The sequence below is a fragment of the Rhinopithecus bieti genome, unplaced genomic scaffold (genome assembly GCF_001698545.2).
Source record: "Rhinopithecus bieti isolate Rb0 unplaced genomic scaffold, ASM169854v2 scaffold_1060, whole genome shotgun sequence".
In the NCBI taxonomy this organism is placed as follows: domain Eukaryota; kingdom Metazoa; phylum Chordata; class Mammalia; order Primates; family Cercopithecidae; genus Rhinopithecus; species Rhinopithecus bieti.
The window spans coordinates 1,658,517-1,672,297 of NW_016803381.1; positions in this window are offsets into that span (position 1 = coordinate 1,658,517).

Genomic DNA, 13,781 nt, shown 5'->3' on the forward strand with positions numbered 1-13,781 from the left:
AGCATTTACTTGTCTGTAAAGGATTTTATTTCTCCTTCACTTATGAAACTTAGCTTGGCAGGATATGAAATCTGGGTTGAAAATTCTTTTCTTTAAGAATGTTGAATTTTGGCCCCCACTCTTTTCTGGCTTGTAGAGTTTCTGCCGAGAGATCTGCTGTTAGTCTGATGGGCTTCCCTTTGTGAGTAACCCGACCTTTCTCTCTGGCTGTCCTTAATATTTTTTCCTTCATTTCAACTTTGGTAAATCTGACAATTATGTGTCCTGGAGTTACTCTTATCGAGGAGTATCTTTGTGGCATTCTCTGTATTTCCTGAATTTCAATGTTGGCTTGCCTTACTAGGTTGGGAAAGTTCTCCTGGATGATATCCTGCAGAGTGTTTTCCAACTTGGTTCCATTTTCCTCGTCACTTTCATGCACACTAATCACAAGTAGATTTGGTCTTTTCATGTAATCCCATATTTCTTGTAGGCTTTGTTCATTTATTTTCACTCTTTTTTCTCTACACTTCTCTTCTCACTTCATTTCATTCATTTGATCTTCAATCACTGATACTCTTTCTTCCAGTTGATCGAGTTGGTTACTGAAGCTTGTGCATTTGTCACATAGTTCTCGTGTCATGGTTTTCATCTATATCAGTTCGTTTATGGTCTTCTCTGCATTGATTATTCCAGTTATCCATTCTTCCATTCTTTTTTCAAGCTTTTTAGTTTCTTTGCGCTGGGTACATAATTCCTCCTTTAGCTCTGAGAAATTTGATTGATTGAAGCCTTCTCTGAACTCGTCAAAGTCATTCTCTGTCCAACTTTGCTCCATTGCTAGTAACGAGTTACGTTCCTTTAGAGGCAGAGATGCACTCCGATTTTTTGAATTTCCAGCTTTTCTGCACTACTTTTTCCCCATCTTTGTGGTTTTATCTGCCTTTGGTCTTTGATGATGGTGACATACTGATGGGGTTTTGGTGTTGGCGTCCTTTCTGTTTGTTAGTTTTCCTTCTAACAGTCAGGACCCTCAGCTGCAGGTCTGTTGGAGTTTGCTTGAGGTCCACTCCAGACCCTATTTGCCTGGGTATCAGCAGCAGCAGCTGCAGAAGATAGAATATTGCTGAACAGCGAGTGTTGCTGTCTGATTCTTGCTCTGGAAGCTTCATCTCAGAGGTGTACCCAGCCGTGTGAGGTGTGAGGTGTCAGTCTGCACCTAGTGGGGGATGTCTCCCAGTTAGGTTACTCAAGGGTCAGGGACCCACTTGAGCAGGCAATCGTCCATTCTCAGATCTCAACCTCCATGCTGGGAGAACGACTGCTCTCTTCAAAGCTGCCAGACAGGGACATTCACCTTGAAAATTTTATGACAGAATTTTTCCCATTGATGATTAACTAAATGTGCAATAACCATTGTTTGTGATAAACTTCCATGTGTTGAAATAGTAGTGTCATATCTCAAATTGAGTTTTTAATTGTTCTTTAGTATATCACATTTTTCACTACATCACTCAACGCATTGTTGAATTTAACTAACATGTTATTTTTCTTAGTAAATTATTTCTACACAAAGGAAGCAGTTTATTGATTTACATTTTAGCACAAGCTGTAACCTTCAGCATTGCATCAGAGACCATTAAACCTGAGTTTAGTTTCTTGATTTTATTTTCAAGTAGTTTTATTTGTAAGAATCAATATTTATGAACTTTATTTTTTCCTAGAGGTCTTCCAAAGAACAAAGAACTCTTTGTTTTCACTTTAATATAAAATCCTGAAATTAAATACATTTAATATGTATAAATTATATATAATAATATATAATTTAATATAATAAAGTCCTGAAATCAAAACACACTATTATCCACTCTTAGATTCCAAATTATGTTTGTTAACACTGTAATCCTTCATAGTTCAGCACATTTCAGAACTGGTCAATTTGTTGTAAATTAAGCTTCATAACATAATTTTCCATAACACTGTTCTGTTCAAATATAACACACACTGAACAAGTTTCCATATTAATGGTATTTGTGCTTTCATCAAGTTGCCATGAAAAATTCTCACTTCATTTGGTCTACGCATTCATCTTCCATATCATTAACCACTTTCCAGATATATATGGTATCATCGTAAATTTGTATTTGAGCTACCCTGTTATGATTCATTAAAAAATATCAAAGCAAGTATATTTGATAGTTTTCCACTAAGACTTCAGCAACTGTTATATGGTTGATACGTCATGAAAAGCCTGTAAGTCACTGTGTTTATATCTGAAATGTTGAATATTTATTCTGTCTTCTTTTTAATTCCTTATTATTTCTTTCAAATGTTTGCTTTGCTCTAAATGAATTTCTTTGTTTTGCTTGTAAATGCCACTTAGACATTGAAGGTTGTGTTGCTTTATTAGCCAGTACATTTCTACAGATAATACAATGTGGTTTTGTACTTCACTATCAATTATGTTTATAAAACTCAACTCAGTATATGAGAGGTCATATGGCCAAGTAACCAGAAAGAAATCTTGTGGTCTTCATTTCCTCTCAACTGGTTTCACTCCCGTCATTTGAAATATTAATTTTCCCACTTCATAACAAGAGGCTGTTTTTCCCACCAACAAAACCCATGGAGCTTGTTTCATCTTCAGTGAATTTAGGATTAACAATAAATAATACCCATTTAAATCTTGGTTTCTATTTCCACACCCCAATAAAAGGAAGTAGAACTCCCTGGAAAATTGGCTGGCCCTAGGGCTGGGCAGGGAATATATATGATGAGTCTAGAGCATAATTATAGTGCCACAGAAAAAAAAAGTGCTTAAAAGATTAAGAAAAAAAAAAAAAAAAAAAAAAAAAGCTTATGGGGGTATGTCAAAGAAACAAGGTAGCCAAGTTAAAAAGCTCCCAATGGCCAAAATGGGAACAATTTTAGCCAAAAAAAAAAAAAAATATATATATATATATTTGCATTAGATTATAAACCAAAGTAGAAATGACCATGATCCATGAATAAATACTCTTGGATCTGAGCTGATATAAATAAACGTTTGGATAAATAAATGGACATGTCTCCTGTGCAGAAGAATTTCAAATAATTTATGTAGATAATCTCCCACAACTCCCACCAAAGAAGTGGATAATTTTACCCGTTAAATGTGAGCTGCATAGAATTACTTCCTTCCAAATTATAGTATGAAAGGGGGTGTGATGGGGAGTCCGAAACCATTTTGTTGATGCTTGACTGTTGACAGATTTTAGGCCTCATCCCTCCCTCTTTCCCTTGAATCTCACACATGGGCAATCTAAGAAGAAAGCCTGGGTGCTCCCTTCTTTGATGCAGGCAGAGGTTTCAAACCATGCAAGCCCCTACTACTGGAGCTGGTTTTGACCTCACCCCTAAACACAATAAAAATCCCAGATAGCCAGTCTCCTTTTGTTGCTCTCTCAAGCCATTTTCATCTTGCTTGATTCACCTCAGTTTACCCTGGAAACCTCAAGTATGTAATAAAATGTTCTATAACCTCTAGGCATGTGTGTTGTTATCAGTCTGGTCTTCCAAATACATTTGGCAGGATTTTCTCCTGCTTTTGCAGGATGATCGCAAGAGTGGGGTATAGTTTTGTAGTGGAAAAAGCTGACAAATTCTATTAATACATCAGCTAGGTGATTAAGGTTAAGACAACATGTGTCCTTCGTATGATATAATGAGACAGACACTAGTTCTGTGGCCTTCCTTCAAAAAATCCATAATCCCAATGTAATAATAAGAAAAACTTCAGGCAAATCTTCAATTGAGGGATAAAATATCCTCCAAAATATCTGACCATTACTCTTCAAAACTATCAAGATCATGAAAAACAAGGAAAGGCTGAGGAAATTGTTCCCAGATGAACTAGCTTATACTGCTTGTTTTCTTGGTCCAATAACAACATGCAGACAGGTTGAAAAAGAAGGGAGTTCATTTCTGCAACTGGTTACAGGGAGAAGACCAGAGTAACTCAGCAGACCAACTCAAAGTTATGTTTTTCTCCAGTGCATATATACATTTTAAGCTCTATGCCTACCTGTGGCAGTGCACCTAAAATAAGAGTGCTTCATTCATTCCGTATCTAATCTTTAACTAAGGTATAGGATCTGGAAAACTTCCTCTAGAGCCTTGATAAGTTTCTTAATCATAAGTGGACCCTTGTACTCGGTGTATGTGTAAGAACGTTTTTATTATTCTTGTTTTTTTTTGTTTTTTTTTTTTTTTTTTTGAGATGCAGTTTCACTCTTGTCACCAAGGCTGGAGTGCAATGGTGTGATCTCTGCTCACTACAACCTCCGCCTCCCCAGTTCTAGCAATTCTCCTGTCTCAGCCTCCCAAGTAGCTGGAATTACAGGTGCCCTCCACCATGCCCAACTAATATTTGTATTTTTAGTAGAGACAGGATTTCACCATGTTGGCCAAGCTGGTCTCCAACTCCTGACCTCAGGTGATTTACTCACCTTGGCTTCCCAAAGTGCTAGAATTACAGGCGTGAGCCACAGTGCCTGGTCCTGCTTTTATTATTCGATCAAACTGTAGGGTCTGAGAAAACCCATGTGGGGTGTTAATGGGTTTGTTTTCACATTTCAGCCCTTGTACTCAGGCACCAGTTTATCCACTTCTTTTATGCATTCATCAGAATTGTAGTGAAGAGTTTTTGGAAACTGGCTGCTCTTGCTGCTAATGGAAACCTGGCCTGCCACAGAAAGTCAGAGTCAGAAAGAGCTTAAGAAGCCACAACAAGTAACCTTTGTGTGGTATCTTGGACGGGATCCTGGGACAGAAAAAGGAGGTTAAAAACTAAGGAAATCTGGATAAACTATGGAGTTTAGATAATAATATATCAATATTGATTTGTTAGTTTTGACACATGTACTATAGTAATATAAGATATTACAACAGAAGAAGCTGAATATATGGGAACATTCTTTCCTATCTTCAAAACTTTTCTGTAAATGAAAAAAAAAACCTATTCTATCATATTCCATAATAGTTTGCAAAAAAAAATTAAAGTCTATACTTCCTTAATATTGATAAAATATTTTGCTACAAATTTAAAACCTTAAGGACCAATATTGCTATATAATAACAAATTATTAAACATTTTCATTGTCTCAGAATTTTATACACAGGTAAGTACTATTGCCAAATTAAACTTAAATTATGCCACCTTGTAACATGACCTTACGGTGCCTAACTGGTAAACAGCACCTGCAGGTGACATACCACATGAGTTTTGCAGTTCCCAAACTAGCCCATCTCCTGTGCACTTGTTACTGATGGCGAAGCCATAGGGGTCTGCAGCAACCTCAGTTCTTGCCTCCTTAGAAGAAAGAATTTGACTGAGGGGCATAAGGCAGAAGAAGAGGCAGAGGCAAGTTTTAGAGCAGAAGTAAAAGTTTATTAGAAAGCTTTATAGCAGTGAAGACTAAATTCTGATTTTTCTTATATTGCCCCAGTTCTCATCTAGGGGTTTGGGTAGTCATGTCCTACAAACCTTAAATTATCATCAGATAGTTTTTATTTAACCCTATATATTGTGACTTACTTTCCAATCTGACTCTGGCATAACATTATGTAACAGAAAAAGAAAATCTATCTATTTTACCCTAAAACATGTTTCTTTGCCATATACTGAAATGGTTCTTGAAAGCCATCATTTATGGGGAAAATTTTACATCTGTGAATAATTTCTATCAATCATAGCTAGATCTTTTTCTTCTAGGCCCTCCCAATCATGAAGATATTAATAGAGAGCCCAGAGCCTTTTAAAAATCTGAATAGGAAATATTTGCCATCTATTTTCTCTAAGGGCAGTGACGATGAGACTTCAAAAGCACCTTGTTCTTCACAATCTTTTATCTTAACCTGAACATGTCCTTTCTATTGATCCTGGGTCTTTAGACAAATTCAACCAATTGTCAACCAGACAATGTTTAAATTTACCTATTACCTGGAAGTCCCTGCTGCGAATTGTCCTGACTTTCTGGACCAAACCAATGTATTTCTCAATTGTATTTAATTGATGCCTCATGCCTCCCTAAAACGTATAAAACCAAGTTGTACCCTGACCACCTCTGGCACAAGTTCTCAGGACCTCCTGAGGGCTGTATCATGGGCCATGGTCACTCATATTTGGCTCAGAATAAATATCTTCATATATTGTACAGAGTTTGACTCTTTTTGTCAACAGCAGTAATGAAAAGAAAATAAAGCACATGTGGAAGAAGAGCAGGCACGCAATTTGAGAGATCAAGATCGCAGTTTCACCTTTTGAATTGGGATTTTATACGTTGACAATTTCTTCCCCCCCCGAGTCTTCCCTTGGGGTGGGCTGTTCACATGTGCAGTGGCCTCTGCTAGCATTTGGGAGGGAAGCATGCACAGTGTGTTTACTGGAGTTGCACACAAACTCACTTGAGGTGTTCTTCCCTTATCAGCCGAATGTCTCTAGGAATTATATATCTGTTAAATTCCGCCATTTTGCCTCTTAGCGCGTGTGGGTGAGCCCACTCACCCAATTCCTGAAGTCTTACAGGGAAGCTACTGATCTCCAGCTTTGGATTTTTCCTATCTTTTGGGGCGCTACCGTTCCCTGGTGCCAGCTGCGAGCAATTATTATTTTAGATAGACAGTTAACAACCACTTGACCATCACCTGATCATCACCTGACATTTCTGTTTGTGGAAGGGGCAGCGGGAGGGGGTTTCTCTATTGCCTTCTTCATGTCTAATTAGCTACCTACTCTAATACACCAAGAGGAATTTTGTGACATCACATTTGAATTTTGAGTCAATGTAAACTTTCTATAAAAGTTTTCAAATGAAGTTGACAGAAATCTGATAATTTATTGTCAAGCATCCCCCCACAAAGCCACATTTTGTGACCTAGAAGTAACATATATGACAGAACTGTGACAGCCAGGTTGGAGGATGTTCCTGGGAAAACTCCAATGTGCCTGCACTCTGGGGTGAAGTCTCAGGAAGTTCATGCCCTTTAAAGCAGGAAACAGCCTGGCCCCTCCTTTTCCTGTGTAGAACCTGAGATTCGAATGACTAGTCAAGAAGCGCTCTAGCAGGAACTCTGGCCTTGTGAGAGTCCCAATAACACCCTGTCTTTCTCACCATTGAAATTGTCTGTGAGGCTAAATTTTCATGGTCATGGCACAAAGAACCCCATCTTTAGCTGAACTAAAAAAAAGTCCTGCAACAGAACCACCAGGGATAATTTTTTAGTTGTAGGGACCTTCCTGGAAACTTGAATTTGCTTTCTGAACAGTCCCTAGACAAAGGGGCAAAAGGCACAGATAAGTAGTTTAGGCAAGATGGAAAAAAATACAGATTCTGTTTTCTACCTGAGTTGATGTTCATGGCAAATCTCAAAGGACTTGCAGTTACTATGGGCATGGGGATCTATGTTTTGGAACAAGATTAGGCAGGAAAAATGCAAAAGTTTAAATTGAAAAAAATAATCATATTGAAATTGTTCTTCAGAATCTCTGGTTCCTTCTATGGTCTTTAGAGTCTTCCATCTATTATCACGTCCTCACTGTTCTCCCAGCAAAACTCCAGGTATTAGCACAGAGCCAGGATATGAATGAGTGCTTTCACGTGGTAATTGCTTTGCCCTGAGAGGAATTCTAGGAAATGGCCATGAAATTTTGTATTTCTGTGTTCTGAATAAATTTTCACTTCTGTCTGATCTAGTATTCTATCTTTTAAAATAGAACTGAAGTGTCATTGTGCTGCTTTAGAGAGCTGAACACAATGTAAAAATCATTTGGATACACAACTGGTCGTGTTTTGTTATGTAAAAACAAAACAAAAGGCCCTTTTCCTTCTCTTTCTGAGTTTGAGCATTTCATTGCTCACTGTCAGTGACAGTAATAACATTGCTTATTTTTAAAACTGAAAATAGTTTTTAAAAGTTTTAGGAAAATGTCACTTATACTACACATCACTAGAATAAATATTACTTTCATGTACAATGGTTTCTAAGCTTCTGATGGATTAGTTAATTGTGCAAATCACCTGAGGAAAAGAGTTAAGATATTTTGAGCACATTGAGCACTTGCATTTATTGTGACTGATTTCAGACAGACACGTGAGGGTTAAAAAAAAGAATATTATGTTGGTTGGAATTTCAAGTTTTTTTTTTTAATACTTTGAAAAATCTAATCCCTTTGTCAGGTTCACAGCTATGCCAAATGTCATGCTTAGGGTCAGATTTGAGACCTAGCTGAGGTCCGAGGTGAGTGAGTGGATGGGCAGATAGCTGAAAGAAAACTTGGGACATCATAGGCTGGTGAAATGTTGTTTTATGCAGTAGCTCTCTCATCAGCAGCTCTCTCACACTATCGACCTTTATCTCAGCTGTCTGCTTAAGCTCTGCAGCTCCTCTCAGCAGCTAGCTTTGTGGCTTCTCCTGCCTCCATGCCTGCAGCTGTACTCCCTGGTTTACAAGGCCAGCTACAAGGTCAGTAACTTAACTCTCTCTGGGCATAAGCTGGTTCCTGGCTCCCCTCTGCTCACCTCCAAGTCAACCAGCTCTCCCTTACAGGAGTCAGTAGCATTATTCTCTCTCTGGGCACCAGCACACATACCATGTTGAGCCCATGCACAGCATCAGCAGGACAGTTATATCTTTCCAAACAATAATGGCTCCAAGGCAAGTATGAGCTTACACAAACAGGCAACATAACATGTGGAGGTGTGCACCTGCACCCTAAACGTATTGAGTCACTCTGGCCTGGATGTCCACCTTGACCTATTCCTTGACCAGGTACATCCATGTACCTTACATTCCACCCCCTATGCCAAGGGAGACATAAGTTTCAGGCACACAGGCCAATACACAGGCTTGGACACACAGGTCTGACACATAAGCTTTGGGCATGCAGGCCTAATGCATACACATAGGCTTGACACATAAGCTTTGGGCATGCAGGGCTGATTCATAAGCATCTGGGTACACATAGGCTTGACACATAAGCTTTGGGCATGCAGGCCTGATTCATAAACATCTGGGTACACATAGGCTTGACACATAAGCCTGACACATAAACTTTGGGCACACAAGCCTGATTCATAAGCCTCTGGGTACACAACCAGGTGTCACCTCCTTGGTGATCACTATTCACATTGCCCTGAGTTCAGCTCATTAGATATATTGCCTACACCTTGTTTCAAACCATATGGTATCAGTGCTAAGTTGGACTGCGACAATCCAGGCAATAGTAGTACCTCAGCTAGACCCACCTATTTGGGTCCCCATTAGGAAAAAAAGGACACCCTTCCCTAAACAGTGAAGGCTCAGTGTCTAGGGGTGCCTCAGACTCCATGGCCTTACACTCTATTGTCTTATCTTGCATTAGGACTACAGGTTCCAAGACCTCTTGCAACTCTGATGCTAAGGAACTTGTACTAAGTGTACTCCACTGCTGCAAGTAGGCACCCCGCTCCACTAAAGTAGATGTCTGTGCCACCCCATTCTGGGGGGTCATTATCCATGAACACACCCATCCCACTATTGGCTAAGTCATCTGCACGATGTCTGTAATCCATCCTGCCATACTCTTATGAGTCTAAAGAGCAGCATATGCAGTTACTAACAGTTTTCCCAGTCTGAAGGGTCATTACCCGTGAATGCACCCATCCCACCATCGGGTAAATCATCCACACAATGACTGTAACCCATCCTTCCATGCTCTTATGAGCTAAAGAGCAGCATATGCAGTTACTAACTGCATTCCCAGTCCAGGGCTTTGTCATCCATGAACGCACACATCCTGCTATTACTAACTGCTTCTCTATTAAGGAATACCAGAGCTCGACTCCTTTCCATAGTTGGGACTAAAAGTCCATTGGCATACTCAGATGCTCTGTGTCCTGCTATAGGCCCTAAATAAAAATATTTGTGGTCGCATGAACATCTAGCTTAAATGGGCACCTCCGATCAACTACCCATAGGACCTGTGCCTGCTGAGTAGCATGCTTGGCTGCCAGGAAAGGCTGTCTCAACCTCACCATCCAATCCCAGGCAAGGGGGCATTGCCACTTCTAAATCTGACAGAGAATCAGATTTAACATCATTAACAAGGCTACAACATATGGTGGGGCTATGCATATAGTCCTGCGGCAACACTGTGAAAGTCCATTGTCACCCTCCTATGAAGACAAACTGTTCCTGGCTCTTTGGAACGATGTGGATTCAGAGGGATGCATTGGCCAAATCCACCAAACAGTGGAACCCTCCAGTTCTGTTGTTAAATGGTCCATTAAGTCCATGACAGACAGTACAGCTGCCAAGCTGTGCAAAACATCCACCCCCAGAATGTCTTTAGGTACGAGAGAGAAAGACATACTGCATAAGTGGAGAGCTGAGCAGCCGATGCCAAGATGCAAAGATACAGGTTTTACTTTTACTGACCGATCTTCATAACAGTTAATAAATGCAGCTATGCCCAGAAACTTATCTGGGCTCAGGGCCCAGTGGATTGCCAAATCCACAGGCGGCCTTTGGTTGTCCGGTGCCCCACCAAGTCAGGCACCTCGGCCAGTTCTCTCATCAATCAGAAAAGGCTTTACACTTCCACCTGACTGCAGTAGGTAATCTGTGAACTGGAACACCCCGATGGGACCTCACTGTGCAGCAAAGTCCTTCTCTCAATCTTGGAGTTAGGGCAGGAAATGTGTTAGCTCCTTCATTCCAGAGAGGGAGTATTCAGGCAGAGGGCTCCTCCAGACACTGCCAACATTACTTGCTTAACTCCTGCAACTCAGCAAGGGCACAGGCACCAAAGGAAGTGTGTTTCACCACAGTAGGGGGTCTCTGGACTACCCCTGGGGCCCAACAGCTGCTCATGTTCTATTTTCTGAAGGACCAGGGGGCCAGCCTGCAAGAGAAGTTCTTCCTCCTCCCTGTGCCTCGTCCTGCAAAGACGGGGCATGCACTTCCCCCTGCATAGTCACAAACACTCATCTGACTCTGACAGCACAGGCATGCTTCCTTCTAGGCATTGTACACTTCCAGGTATGTCAGTGCCATCTCCACACTTGCGAGAGACACATCCATTGCCTTACATGTTTTGGTTGCAGTCCATCCTCACAGCAAAGTGGCCACCAGGTACCACAGCTCATGCTGTGGCCACATAGCGGACACAAAAGCATTAGGTGCTGAAAATCCACTCACTTCATCCTGCGGATGTCGCCAATTGTCAGGATCATGACTACACCAAATGTGCCGCTCAGGGTCAGATTCCAACCCCAGCTGAGGTCTGACGGGAGTGGGTTCATGGGCAGACAGCTGAAAGAACACTTGAGTGGGGGCATAGGCAGGTGAAATGTAGTTTTATTCAGCAGCTCTCTCACCAGCAGCTCTTTCACATTGTCTGCCTTTATCTCGACTATTTGCTCCACACTGTAGCTCCCCTCTGCCACCCCCACACCTGCAGCTACATTCTCTGGCTTACAAGGCCAGCTACAGTGTCAGCAGTTTAACTCTTTCCCTTTGGGCACAAGCCGATGATAAAACTGGAAATGTACATTTGTTTTAGTCTAAAAAAATACCTGAGATTGGCTTTTAAAGAACAAAATATATTAGTTCTGCAGGGTAAGAATCCAAGAACAAGTTCCCTGCAGGTTAGTGTCCAGTGAGGACCCAGTCTCTGCTACCAAGATGGTGCCTTGTTGCATCCTGAGGGTGGGACAAACACTGAGACCTGACTTGGTGGAAGGCACAGAAGAGCAAATGGGCCTGGTTAGTTCCTCTATCCATTTATAACACTAATCCCAACCACAGGAGTGGAGCCCTATGACCTAATCACCCTAAAGGCCCTACCTCTTAATACTGTTCACTGGGGATAAAGTTTCAACATGAATTTTGGAGATGACACAAACATGTAAACCATAGCAATAATGCATTTATAATGCTGATAATGCTAAATTGAAGACAAGAGTATGTATTTTATTGTGAAGTAGCATGAATCAGCCATATCTGCCCACAACCTGGTTTTCTTTCTCTGGCCTAGGCTAATAGGTTCCAAAATTTTGTAAAGTTTTTAAAAATATCGGAAAGAGAAACACTTCAAGACATAACATTTATATCAAATTAAAATTTTAGTGTTCATAAATAAAGTTTTATTGGAGTACAATCACACTCATTTATTTACATATTGTCTCTGGCTGCTTACAAGCCACGACAGTAGAATGGAGTAGATTTGATAGGGGCTGTGTATATTTCTCAATGGCTAAAGTATTTACTATTTGGCTCTTAAAAAACAGAAAACAGAAAAAAAATTTCTGCCCCTGTCCTAGACTATGTGGACTTACTAAAGATCATTGTCTTAGTTTTGATTCTGGGTTTTTTTTTTTCTTTTTTTCTTTTCTTTTTTTTTTTTTTTTTTGGCTATGGCCTAGACTAAATTATTTGGACTTCTTCTCTCCCAGGCTGGAGTGCGGTGGTGCAACCGTAACTCACTGTAGCCTCAAACTTCTGGGCTCAAGCATCCTCCTGTGTCACCTTTCTGGGTAGCTAGGACTATAAGTGTGTGCCACCATGCCCTGCTAAATTTTTATTTATTTGTTTATTTATTTTTTGTAGAGAGAGGAGTCTCAGTATGTTGCTTAGGCTGGTGTTGAACTCCTGACCTACAAATAATCCTCCTGCCTCAGCCTCCCAAGGTGCTGGGGTTATAGGTGTGAACCACCATGATTGACCTTCTCTTTTTCATAATAATAACATAGGGGCATCATTTCCTTAATTTCACTCTTCAGTAGTCATAGAAACTTCTTGTTCCTTCTTCTGAAATTATTGAAAGATTTAAAATGTTTAAAGCCTGAGGGTAGGAAATTATATCATTAGTATTCCCAGAGGATTGCTTTTGATAGATCTTCAAAGATGTTTGTGATGTGCTTGAAGCATCTGGCTGCCACTATTTTATTTTATCATTATTTAGAATTGCCTTAGTGCATAGAACAATTAGAATTTTCCTTATTTGGCAGAATTGTCAAGAAGCTGGTTTAATTTTAGAGTTCCATGGCTTTCTACAAAGATAAAACACAAACTTTTACTTTATTAGTGTGTCTGTACAGCATTTGTAGTCTATTATATTTATTTGCTTATATGTGTTTGGGGAAGACATGTAATTGCCCCCAAATCCCCATTCTTCCTTTTCTCTGCAATGATATGACTTCTAATTTTTAGCTGCCCGGAATAAAGACGACATACCTCGGTCTCTTTTAAAGTTAGATATGGCCATGTGACTTAGCTCTGGTCAATGGGATGCAACTGAAAATTGTACGTGCAATTGTCAGGATGTAATGTATCTTTAAGGGAGAGGAGCTTCTTCTTAGAGTTCATAGTTCTGACTACCTATTAGGTCCAATGTGATGTAATGGTCGGAACTCCAGGTATTACCTTGGACCATATTATACTCTTGGTAATAAAACCCATTCTAGACCAATAAAAAACATGAGCCTGAATTTCTTAAATTGTTTATGTTATTGATTGGGGACTGATTGCCTTTCAGTTGTGATGGTTAGAGAGAAATAAGCTCTTGTGTTATTTAAAGTGCTTGCTATTTTGAGGTATTCTTTTGCCACTTTCAAACATAATTCTAAATCTTACATCCTGTATTGTATTTAAAAAATTCTAAGCATGCTTTGATTATTCTTAATAAAATTCTACCCTAATTATACTCTTTTAAATCTAAATGTTTTGAATAAGGCTGACTTTATTTCCGGAGTTCTTGGATGAGCACCTGACCTTGTCCTGGT